Here is an 8,955-nt window from a genome sequence, read left to right as displayed (position 1 = left end):
ATCGCCTGTGTAGTTCTCTAACTTGTTTTATGTTCAAAAAATTAAACTCTAGTTATCACACGATTTAGGACACGCCCGTGTGTCTAGGCTATGTGGTCCACATGGCCGTGTCGCACGCCCATGTGGATTCTTTTAGCTAGTGTCTTTGTCAATTTTTTTGGGGATTTTAAACCCTGTTTCCACACAGTCAAGGACACACCTATGTGTCTAGGCTGTGTAACTCATTGTTTAACCTCTATTAGAGCACACGGCCTTGGACACACTCGTGAGTCTAGGCCGTGTAGGTCAAAAACCTGCATTTAAACATGAAAAATAGATAAAAATAAACTAGTTAATGGTGTTATTGCTCAGGTTGCCTCTCGAGAAGTGCTTATTTAGAGTCTAAGCTCAACTTTCCTCTCATTCACATGGTCACAGTGGATCACAGAGTCGAGACTCTTCTTTCTCACTATCAATTCCTTTATTTAAATAAGGTTTAAGTCGAGTATTGTTTACCTTAAAAGTGCCAAAATGAGAATGAGTTACCTCGACTGTACCGTATGGAAAGACATTGAGTACCGTAAAAGGGGTCGCTCCATTTGCGTTGAGCTCTGTAATGGTTATTCGAGGGTCCTTTTCATCTAACAAGACTTGGTCCCCAACCTTGAATTGATTGGTTCTATCGTTAAACTTGACATGGTGTTGCTTCTACTCCTCCTTGCCATAAGTCCGCTATTTGTCTTGTTCATCTATCTGTAACAGTCGTCTTTCATGGATGGTTCCATTGTCAGTGCATGAACTAGAACATGACTCATTTATGCTTCTTGAAAGTGTTTCCTGCAAAGGGGATTGAACCGCATGATTAGTCTTATTAACCAGATTTACAAATTCATCTTCATTACTTGATATCTCAATTGAATCACGAGCTTGAATAGTAATCATTTCATCACCTGTACGAAGTGTGAGTTCACCTGTACCAACATTAATAATAGTCCTGACAGTCGCTAAAAAGGGCCGCCCTAAGATTAAAGGAATGTCACCATCCTTTTCTATGTCTAAAACAACAAAGTCTACTGGGAATATGAATTTATCGATTTTTACTAGTACATATTCAATGATACCCCTAGGAAATCTAATAGTCTTATCCGTTAGTTGAACACTCATCCTAGTTTGTTTGGGTTTTCTGAGACCTAATTGCTTAAACATTTTATAAGGCATGATGTTTATACTCGCCCCTAAATCAGCCAAAGCATCATCAACATTTAAACTACCAATTAAACAAAAATAGTAAAATTCCCTGGATCTCTTAACTTGTTGGGTAGTTTATTATGTAAGATAGCTGAGCAGACTGTATTCAGCTCCACGTGTGACAAATCATCTAACCTCCATTAGTTTACCAGAAGTTCTTTTAAAAATTTTACTGAGTGGGGCGTTTGCGAAAGAGCTTTAATAAACGGTAAGTTAATATGTAATTTTTTTAAAAGGTTGAGAAATTTACTGAATTATTCATCTGTGCGGTCTTTCTTTGTCGCATTGGAGTATGGCACACGAGGTGTATATTCTCTACTCACCAGGTTTTGTTTATTCTGGCTTTCATCCACCTTATCTTGACTTACCATAGTTTCTTACCTTGGGTCTGGTTTGGACTCAACTAACCCTTCTTCATATCGAATAGTAATCGCATGGAGCTGCTCTCTTGGGTTAGTCTCGGTGTTGCTAGGCAAGCTACCTTGTGGTCTTTCTGATATCAGCTTAGCAAACTGACCTATTTTATTCTCGAGCCCTTGAATCGACGCTTGTTGATTTTTAAGCACTGTTTCTGTGTTTTGGAAACGTGTTTCTGACACTGAGATGAATTTTGTCAGCATCTCCTCAAGGTTCGTCTTTTTTTCCTGTTGGTAAGGTGTTTGAAAGCCTGGAGGGGGTTGTGGTCTTTGATTGCCTTGACCACCCCAAGAGAAGTTGGGATAGTTCCTCCAACCTGTATTTTAAGTATCACTATAAGGGTTAATCTGAGGTCTAGAGTTGTTACCCATATAGTTGACTTGTTCGTTCGTGGTGCTAGGATCGTAGGCTAGGTGTTCTAGATTATTCATTCCTCCTCCATTTGTGTCACACTGCATCACCGGATGTACTTGCGTAGAAACACATAAACCATGAATCTTTTTATTTAAGAGCTCTACCTGGTTTGATAACATGGTGATCGTGTCGAGGTTGAAAACACCAACGAGTTTTGTTGGCTTTGTCCTCATGACTTACCACTGATAATTATTTAGTGAAATTTCTTCAATGAACTTATAAGCCTCCTCAGGTGTTTTGTTATTTAGGGTACCGCAGGCGACTGTATCAATCAGCTGTCTAGTTGAGGGGTTCAAACCATTGTAGAATATCTGAACCTGTAACCATAAAGGTAACCTATGGTGAGGGCAACTTCTCAATAAATCATTATACCTCTCCCATGCATCGTATTGGGTTTCTAAGTCCATTTGTATAAAGGAAGAGATATCATTCCTCAACTTTGCCGTCTTGGCCGGCGGAAAATATTTCAACAGAAACTTTTCGATCATTTGCTCCCATGTAGTGATGGACCCTCGTGGTAGAGAGTTTAACCACTGTTTAGCTTTATTCCTCAGTGAGAAGGGAAATAACCGAAGGAAAATCGCATCATCAAAAACGCCATTAATTTTGAAAGTATCACAGTACTCCAGAAAGTTAGCCAAATGAGTATTTGGATCCTTATCTTGCAAACCATCGAACTGAATAAACTGTTGGATCATCTGAACGGTGTTCGGCTTTAGTTCAAAGTTATTTGCAGTAATAGCAGGTCTCAAAATACTTGATTCAGCCCCTGCTAAATTAGGCTTTCCGTAGTAGTACATTGTACGAGGAGTAGGATTCTGATTTACAAGATTCGCAGCAACCACATGAGGTAGCTGATTATTCTGATTTTCAACCATCTCCTCGATAATATTGGTATCGTCCTCGTGCTCTCCCTCTATATACTGTAGACTCTGCCTTATTTCTCTATGATTTCTGCGAGCTATGCTTTCAATTTCACTGTCAAAAAGTAGAGGTCTTGACGGGTTTCTTCTAGTCATAAACTACAAAAACCTGCCAAGAGTGAACAAAAGAAAAGTTACTAAACAAAAAACTAAAATTAAAATAAAATGTAATAAAAATAAAAATGGTTAAATTAGTAAAAATCAAGCGTTCCTAATATCTTAGTCCCCGGCAACGGTGCCAAAAACTTGATGATCGTTTTATGAATCACTAAACTAGACTACGATCACGACTAAGGCAAGCGTACCTATCGAATGGTAGTATAGCTATGGTGAGTCCAGAATATCGTATCCACATGGATTAAAAGTACTAGTTTTAACTATCTTTCTATTATTTAGCCTAAAATATAAGGGATTTGTTTTAATCTAAAATTAACTAACTAATTAACTACTGAACGCGACAGAGAGCGGATTGGGAAAAATACTTGAAGAAAACTTATAAAGAGGACAATACCCAGGAAAGAATCCATCTAGACTTCACTTATTATTCTGACTCTGAATCAAACGATTTATTCACTTTCTTGATCCGTAAAAATTCGTAAATTATGTTAATATCTCTTTCGAGACTAAGAACAACTGACTCTAGGTTGATTAATTGAAATCTCTTTCTAATTATAAACCCTATCGTCGCATTAACTCGATCTATGGACTCCCTTATTAGATTTGACTCTAGTCCGACAGATTTATGTCGTCTATCTCTAGAATTGCATGTAACTCTGCTTAATTATGCTAGATATACTCTTAAACAGGTACTTTTGCTCCACTGAATAAGCACATCAAACTTGAATTAATATCTTGAGAATATTAAGGCAAAAATTAATAACACATAATTAAGAACAAGAACAAGTATTTATCATATAATTCAAAAAATTAAATAATAAGATCTGTCTTAGGTTTCATCCTCCCTAAGTATTTAGAGAGTTTAGTTCATAATGTAAAAGGAAAACATCTCAAATTTAGAAAAACAACAAGACATAAAAAACACAAATAAACTTCGAGAGAAATTTGAATGGAGATCTTCAATCTTGAAGTGGATCTGCTTCCGAGATGATTCCAACGGTTTCCTTCGAGTAATTTCTACTTTTTGCTTTCTGCTCTGTGTGTCTCTTTAGGTCCTCTTCTAGTACGTATTTATAGACTATAGAATGCTCAGAAACCCTAAAAATTGGCTTTTTCGGTGTGTATGGGAACAGGGAGCGATATCGACACGGGCTGCCACATGGGCATGTGGCCAGCCCGTATGGCTCACACGGGTGTGTGTTCAGACCGTGTGAAATTAGTCTTGGCTGTGTGGATCTTTAAATCAGCTCGTTTTGTCCGTTTTTGGCCTGTTTTCTGATCCTTTTGTTCCCTTATGCTCTCTTAAGTATAAAACATAAAATTAAAGATTAAAAACATCAAATTCACTAAATTAGATAATAAATCATCCAAAAACATGCTAAGTATGGGATTAAAACATGTTATATTTATGGTTTATCACACAAGCTTCGCGAGCCGCTAAAGTACGACATGAACTCAAGAGCACATAATTTTAGTGTTGTGTCATGCCATAGCTTGTGTATGGCATGATATAGGACCAATGTGGAGCCCAAGTTTTTCGAGGCTATTTTTATTCGCACAATCAAGATTATACGAAGTCCTAGGATGTGATGAAGACCTCATTCGGATTGGTAATAATTCTATAAATAAGATTTTAGGGTTTGAAGTAACTAAGTCGTCTTAAGCGCATCTAAAAACCCTCGTAGTTTAGGAGTAGGATTTTGATTTAGTTTTCTCTTATTTTCTTAAACGATTTATTCTTTTCTCTTGGAATCGATTTTGATCCAAAATTTCTTTTATTCAATCGAAGTTATTTAATTTTATTTTATTTACAAGTGATGAGATTCGTTATCCTAATCGAGAGATTCCTTATTCCGCTTTTAATCGATACAAATATGAATTATTCTATATCCCTTTTCTCTTTTGGTTTATTTGTGTTATTTACCTATTTATATCAATTGAGCTTGAGATTACGAATACCATAAGTAGCTAATTCCATTAGAAGAGATTAACAAGTGGATAGGGAAGTGATTAACGGAGGATTAAGGGTTTTCTATAGAATTAGTTAGTATAAATTATGCATTCTTAAACCCTAGGCTTGACAACCCTAGGAAGTAATCAAAGGTTAATCAACTAATTAATTAATTAGTTAGGGGTCGAGAGGTAATAATTGGTTAGTTAATAGCTAACTCACCCTAAAACCCAAATCTGAAGTTAATTACAACCCCTAAAACGAGTTATTATTCTTGATTGATTTAACTAGTTTAGTTATTTGTTTATTTTATTATTTATTTATTTTAATTATTTAGTTTTTGATATTTATCTCTTTTATGATTTAATGTAATATAAAATTTGGTTATTACTATTTAGACTTCTTATTGTAAAGAGGTTTTCAATAGATTTAATTCATCCTCCATTTTTGTACGATTCTAGGAATACTTCCTTGTGTTCCATTGTAACACAATACTATATTACAATTTGACATGTATATTTGTGGACATCGTTGCTTTAATTTCATATATATTTGGTGTAGTATTTTTTAGTTAAACATTCGCATGTTTGGCTGTGGTCAATGCCCAAGAAAAAATATCTCCCCAATTGGACTTGATAGACATCATAATAGTCTTTTAATCAATTTGCTCATTTTCAATTAGACTAAGGACATGTTTAAGTTCTTCAACTAATATAGGCTATCTTTATGTATTATAATCCGACCACGTAATACCTCTTAGTATTTGTTAAACATTGGACAACTAGTGAACAACATTTGCTGCCAGTTTGCTTTGCATGAAAAAACCATGTGAGGATAATTATACAAAGTATATTAATGTAATTAATGAATTTGTTTTGTTAATCAATTTGTTTGAAAAAATTACAAGTGTACTTAGACAAAAATACTACATTTAAGGCACTATATCCAATAGTTAACATGCCATTGGATTAAATTGTGTACGAGTTTTTGCACTATATAGCAGTATGCACTTCGTGTGCTAGTATGCACTATGTGTGCCAGTATAATGATGCACTGTGATAATAGATTGGTGTGTTGGTTGGTTGATTCATGTATTCGTCTTAAGTCCGAGTCTAATTAATAGAGATTATAAAATATGAACTTGGTAAATGATATCAAATAAAATGTGATGACGCTTATACGTGTCACTTGCCCGTACAACTCTCTGACTTGAATTAAAATTGAAAAAATTAGCTGTAGTACTCACACGGCTTAGGACACGCCCGTTTGTCTAGGCTATGTGTGGCACACGACCGTGTCTCTTGGTTGTGTGGATCACCTTAGGCTGTGTAACCTTTAAATTTTTGAAAAATTAAGTCCATGACTTACATGGCCAAGGACACGCCCGTGTGTCTAGGCCGTGTGTGTCAAAATTTTTTATTTTTTAAAATTTTTTATATTTAAATTAATTAATTTGAAAATAACATGAAATAAATTTAAAAGAATGAACAGAATGTTAGACACTCGTGTTGCCTCTTGAGAAGCGCTTATTTAGAGTCTAAGCTCGACTTACCTTGTGCGCACGGTTACAGTGGTTCACGGAGCCAAGGCTCCTCTTTCTCGCTATCAATTATTCTACCAAGATAAGGTTTAAGTCGAGTATTGTTTACCTTAAATGTGCCGAATTCAAAATGAGTTACCTCGGCTGTACCATAGGGGAAGACATTCAGTACCGTAAATGGGTTTGATCCATTTGCATCAAGCTTCGAAAAGCCAATTTTTGGATCCGTTTTGTTCAACAGTACCTTATTCCCAACTTTAAATTAGTTCATCCCATTCATATACTCATCAGAGCGTCACTTTGGCTCTTCATCGTGCTTTTTCGGTTTCTCCTTAACATGTGTTCACCATTCATCTAGTTCATCGATTTGTAACATTCATTCTTCATACGTCGTTCTATTTCTGTTGCATTGACTGAAACATGGCTCCATCACGTTTTCTCGAGGGGTTTCCTGCCAAGAAGTTTGAGGTACATGGTCACTAACATTAATAGAAAATTTAAAATCATCTCGATCACTAGATGTTCTCACAAATTCACGAGCTTGGAGAGTAATCGTTTCATCACCTACACGAAGTACTAATTCACTTGTACCAACATCTATAATAGTCCTAACAGTTGCTAAAAAGGGTCTCCCTAAAATGAAAGGTACCTCACTATCTTTATCCATGTCCAACACAACAAAGTCAACGGGGAATATGAATTTATCGATTTTAACAAGCACATCCTCAATAACACCCCTAGGATATCTAATGTTTCTATCCGCTAATTGAATATTCATCTTAGTTTATTTGACTTTCCTAAGACCTAGTCGTTTAAACATTTTACAAGGCATGACATTAATATTAGCCCCTAAATCAGCCAGAGCATTATCAATATTTAAACTACCAATTAAACAAGGAATAGTAAAACTCAATGGATCTTTCAGTTTGTTAGGTAGTTTATTTTGTAATATGGCCGAGCAAACTGCATTGAGTTCCACAGACGATGAATCATCTAACTTCAGTTTGCTTGCCAAAAACTCCTTTAAAAATTTGACATAACTGGACATTTGCGAAAGAGCTTCAACAAACAATAAGTTAATATGTAATTTTTTTAAGAGTTTAAGAAATTTACCAAATTGTTCGTTCATGTGGTCTCTTTTCATCGCATTAGGATATGAGACTCGAGGTTTATATTCTTTGGCAACCAGCTTTTTCTCTTTTTGGCTTACCTCAACCTTATCATTATTTACCATAATTTCTTGCCTCGGTTTTTGTTCAAATTCAACTAACCCTTCTTCATCTCGAATAGTAATTTCATGAAGCTGCTCCCTTGGGTTAGTTTCAGTATTGCTAGGCAGACTACCTTGTGGTCTTTCCGAAATTAATTTAGCAAGTTGACCTATTTGGTTTTCGAGCCTTTGAATCGATGCTTGTTGATTTTTCAATACTGCTTAGTATTTTGAAAACGTGTTTCTTACAGATAAACTTTGTAAATGTCTTCTTAAGGTTCAGATTTTTTCTTACTGATAAGGTGGTTGTTAGAAGCTTGGAGGAGGTTGTGCTTTCTGGTTTCCTTGACCACCCCAAGAGAAATTGGGGTGGTTCCTCCAACCTGCATTATAGTTATTACTATACGAGTTATTTTGAGGCCTAGAATTATTACCCATATAATTGATTTGTTCGTTCGCTATGCTAGAAATGGATGGTAAACATTCTAGATTATTCATTCCACCTCTATTTGTATCATATTACATCACTTGATGTACATGCATAGAAAGTTATAAACAATCAATTTTCTTATTAAGCAAGTCTACCTGGTTTGATAACATGGTGACTGCATCTAAATTAAAGACACCGACTGCTTTCATCGACTTTGTCCTCATGACTTGCCACTGATAATTATTCAGTATCATCTCCTCTATAAATTCATAAGCCGCTTTGGGTGTTTTATTGTTCAATATTCCATTGGCTGCTGCATCGATTAACTATCTAGTTGAGATATTCAAATCGTTGTAGAAGGTTTGAACTTGTAGCCATAAAGGTAACCCATAGTGAGGGCACCTTCTCAATAAATCCTTTTATCTCTCTCATGCATCATATAATGTTTCTAAATCGATCTGGGTAAATGAGGAGATTCATTCCTCAACTTCGCTATTTTTTTCGGTGGAAAGTACTTTAGAAGGAACTTTTCCGTCATTTGAGCCCATATAGTGATGGAACATCATGGTAAAGAGTTTAACCACTGTTTACCTTTGTTCTGCAATGAGAAAGGGAATAACTGTAAATGATTGGCATCATCAGTGGCCCCATTAATTTTGAAAGCATTGCAAATTTCTAGGAAATTGGCCAAATGAGTATTTGGATCTTTATCTTACAAACCATCGA

The 8,955-nt window shown here is 35.6% G+C and overlaps 2 non-coding genes across 2 annotated transcripts; both read left to right on the top strand.

Annotated features, from left to right (window-relative positions):
* The first annotated feature begins 2,391 nt into the window (after nucleotides 1-2,391).
* Nucleotides 2,392-2,498, top strand: LOC121213034 (small nucleolar RNA R71). Its single transcript, XR_005908403.1, has one exon. It is a non-coding gene; the product is annotated as a small nucleolar RNA R71 (small nucleolar RNA).
* A 6,115-nt stretch (nucleotides 2,499-8,613) lies between these two features.
* Nucleotides 8,614-8,719, top strand: LOC121212920 (small nucleolar RNA R71). The gene has a single exon (XR_005908292.1). It is a non-coding gene; the product is annotated as a small nucleolar RNA R71 (small nucleolar RNA).
* Nucleotides 8,720-8,955: the final 236 nt, after the last annotated feature.

Source organism: Gossypium hirsutum, chromosome A13, assembly GCF_007990345.1.
Source record: "Gossypium hirsutum isolate 1008001.06 chromosome A13, Gossypium_hirsutum_v2.1, whole genome shotgun sequence".
In the NCBI taxonomy this organism is placed as follows: Eukaryota; Viridiplantae; Streptophyta; class Magnoliopsida; order Malvales; family Malvaceae; genus Gossypium; species Gossypium hirsutum.
This window is presented reverse-complemented; position numbering and strand designations above follow the sequence as displayed.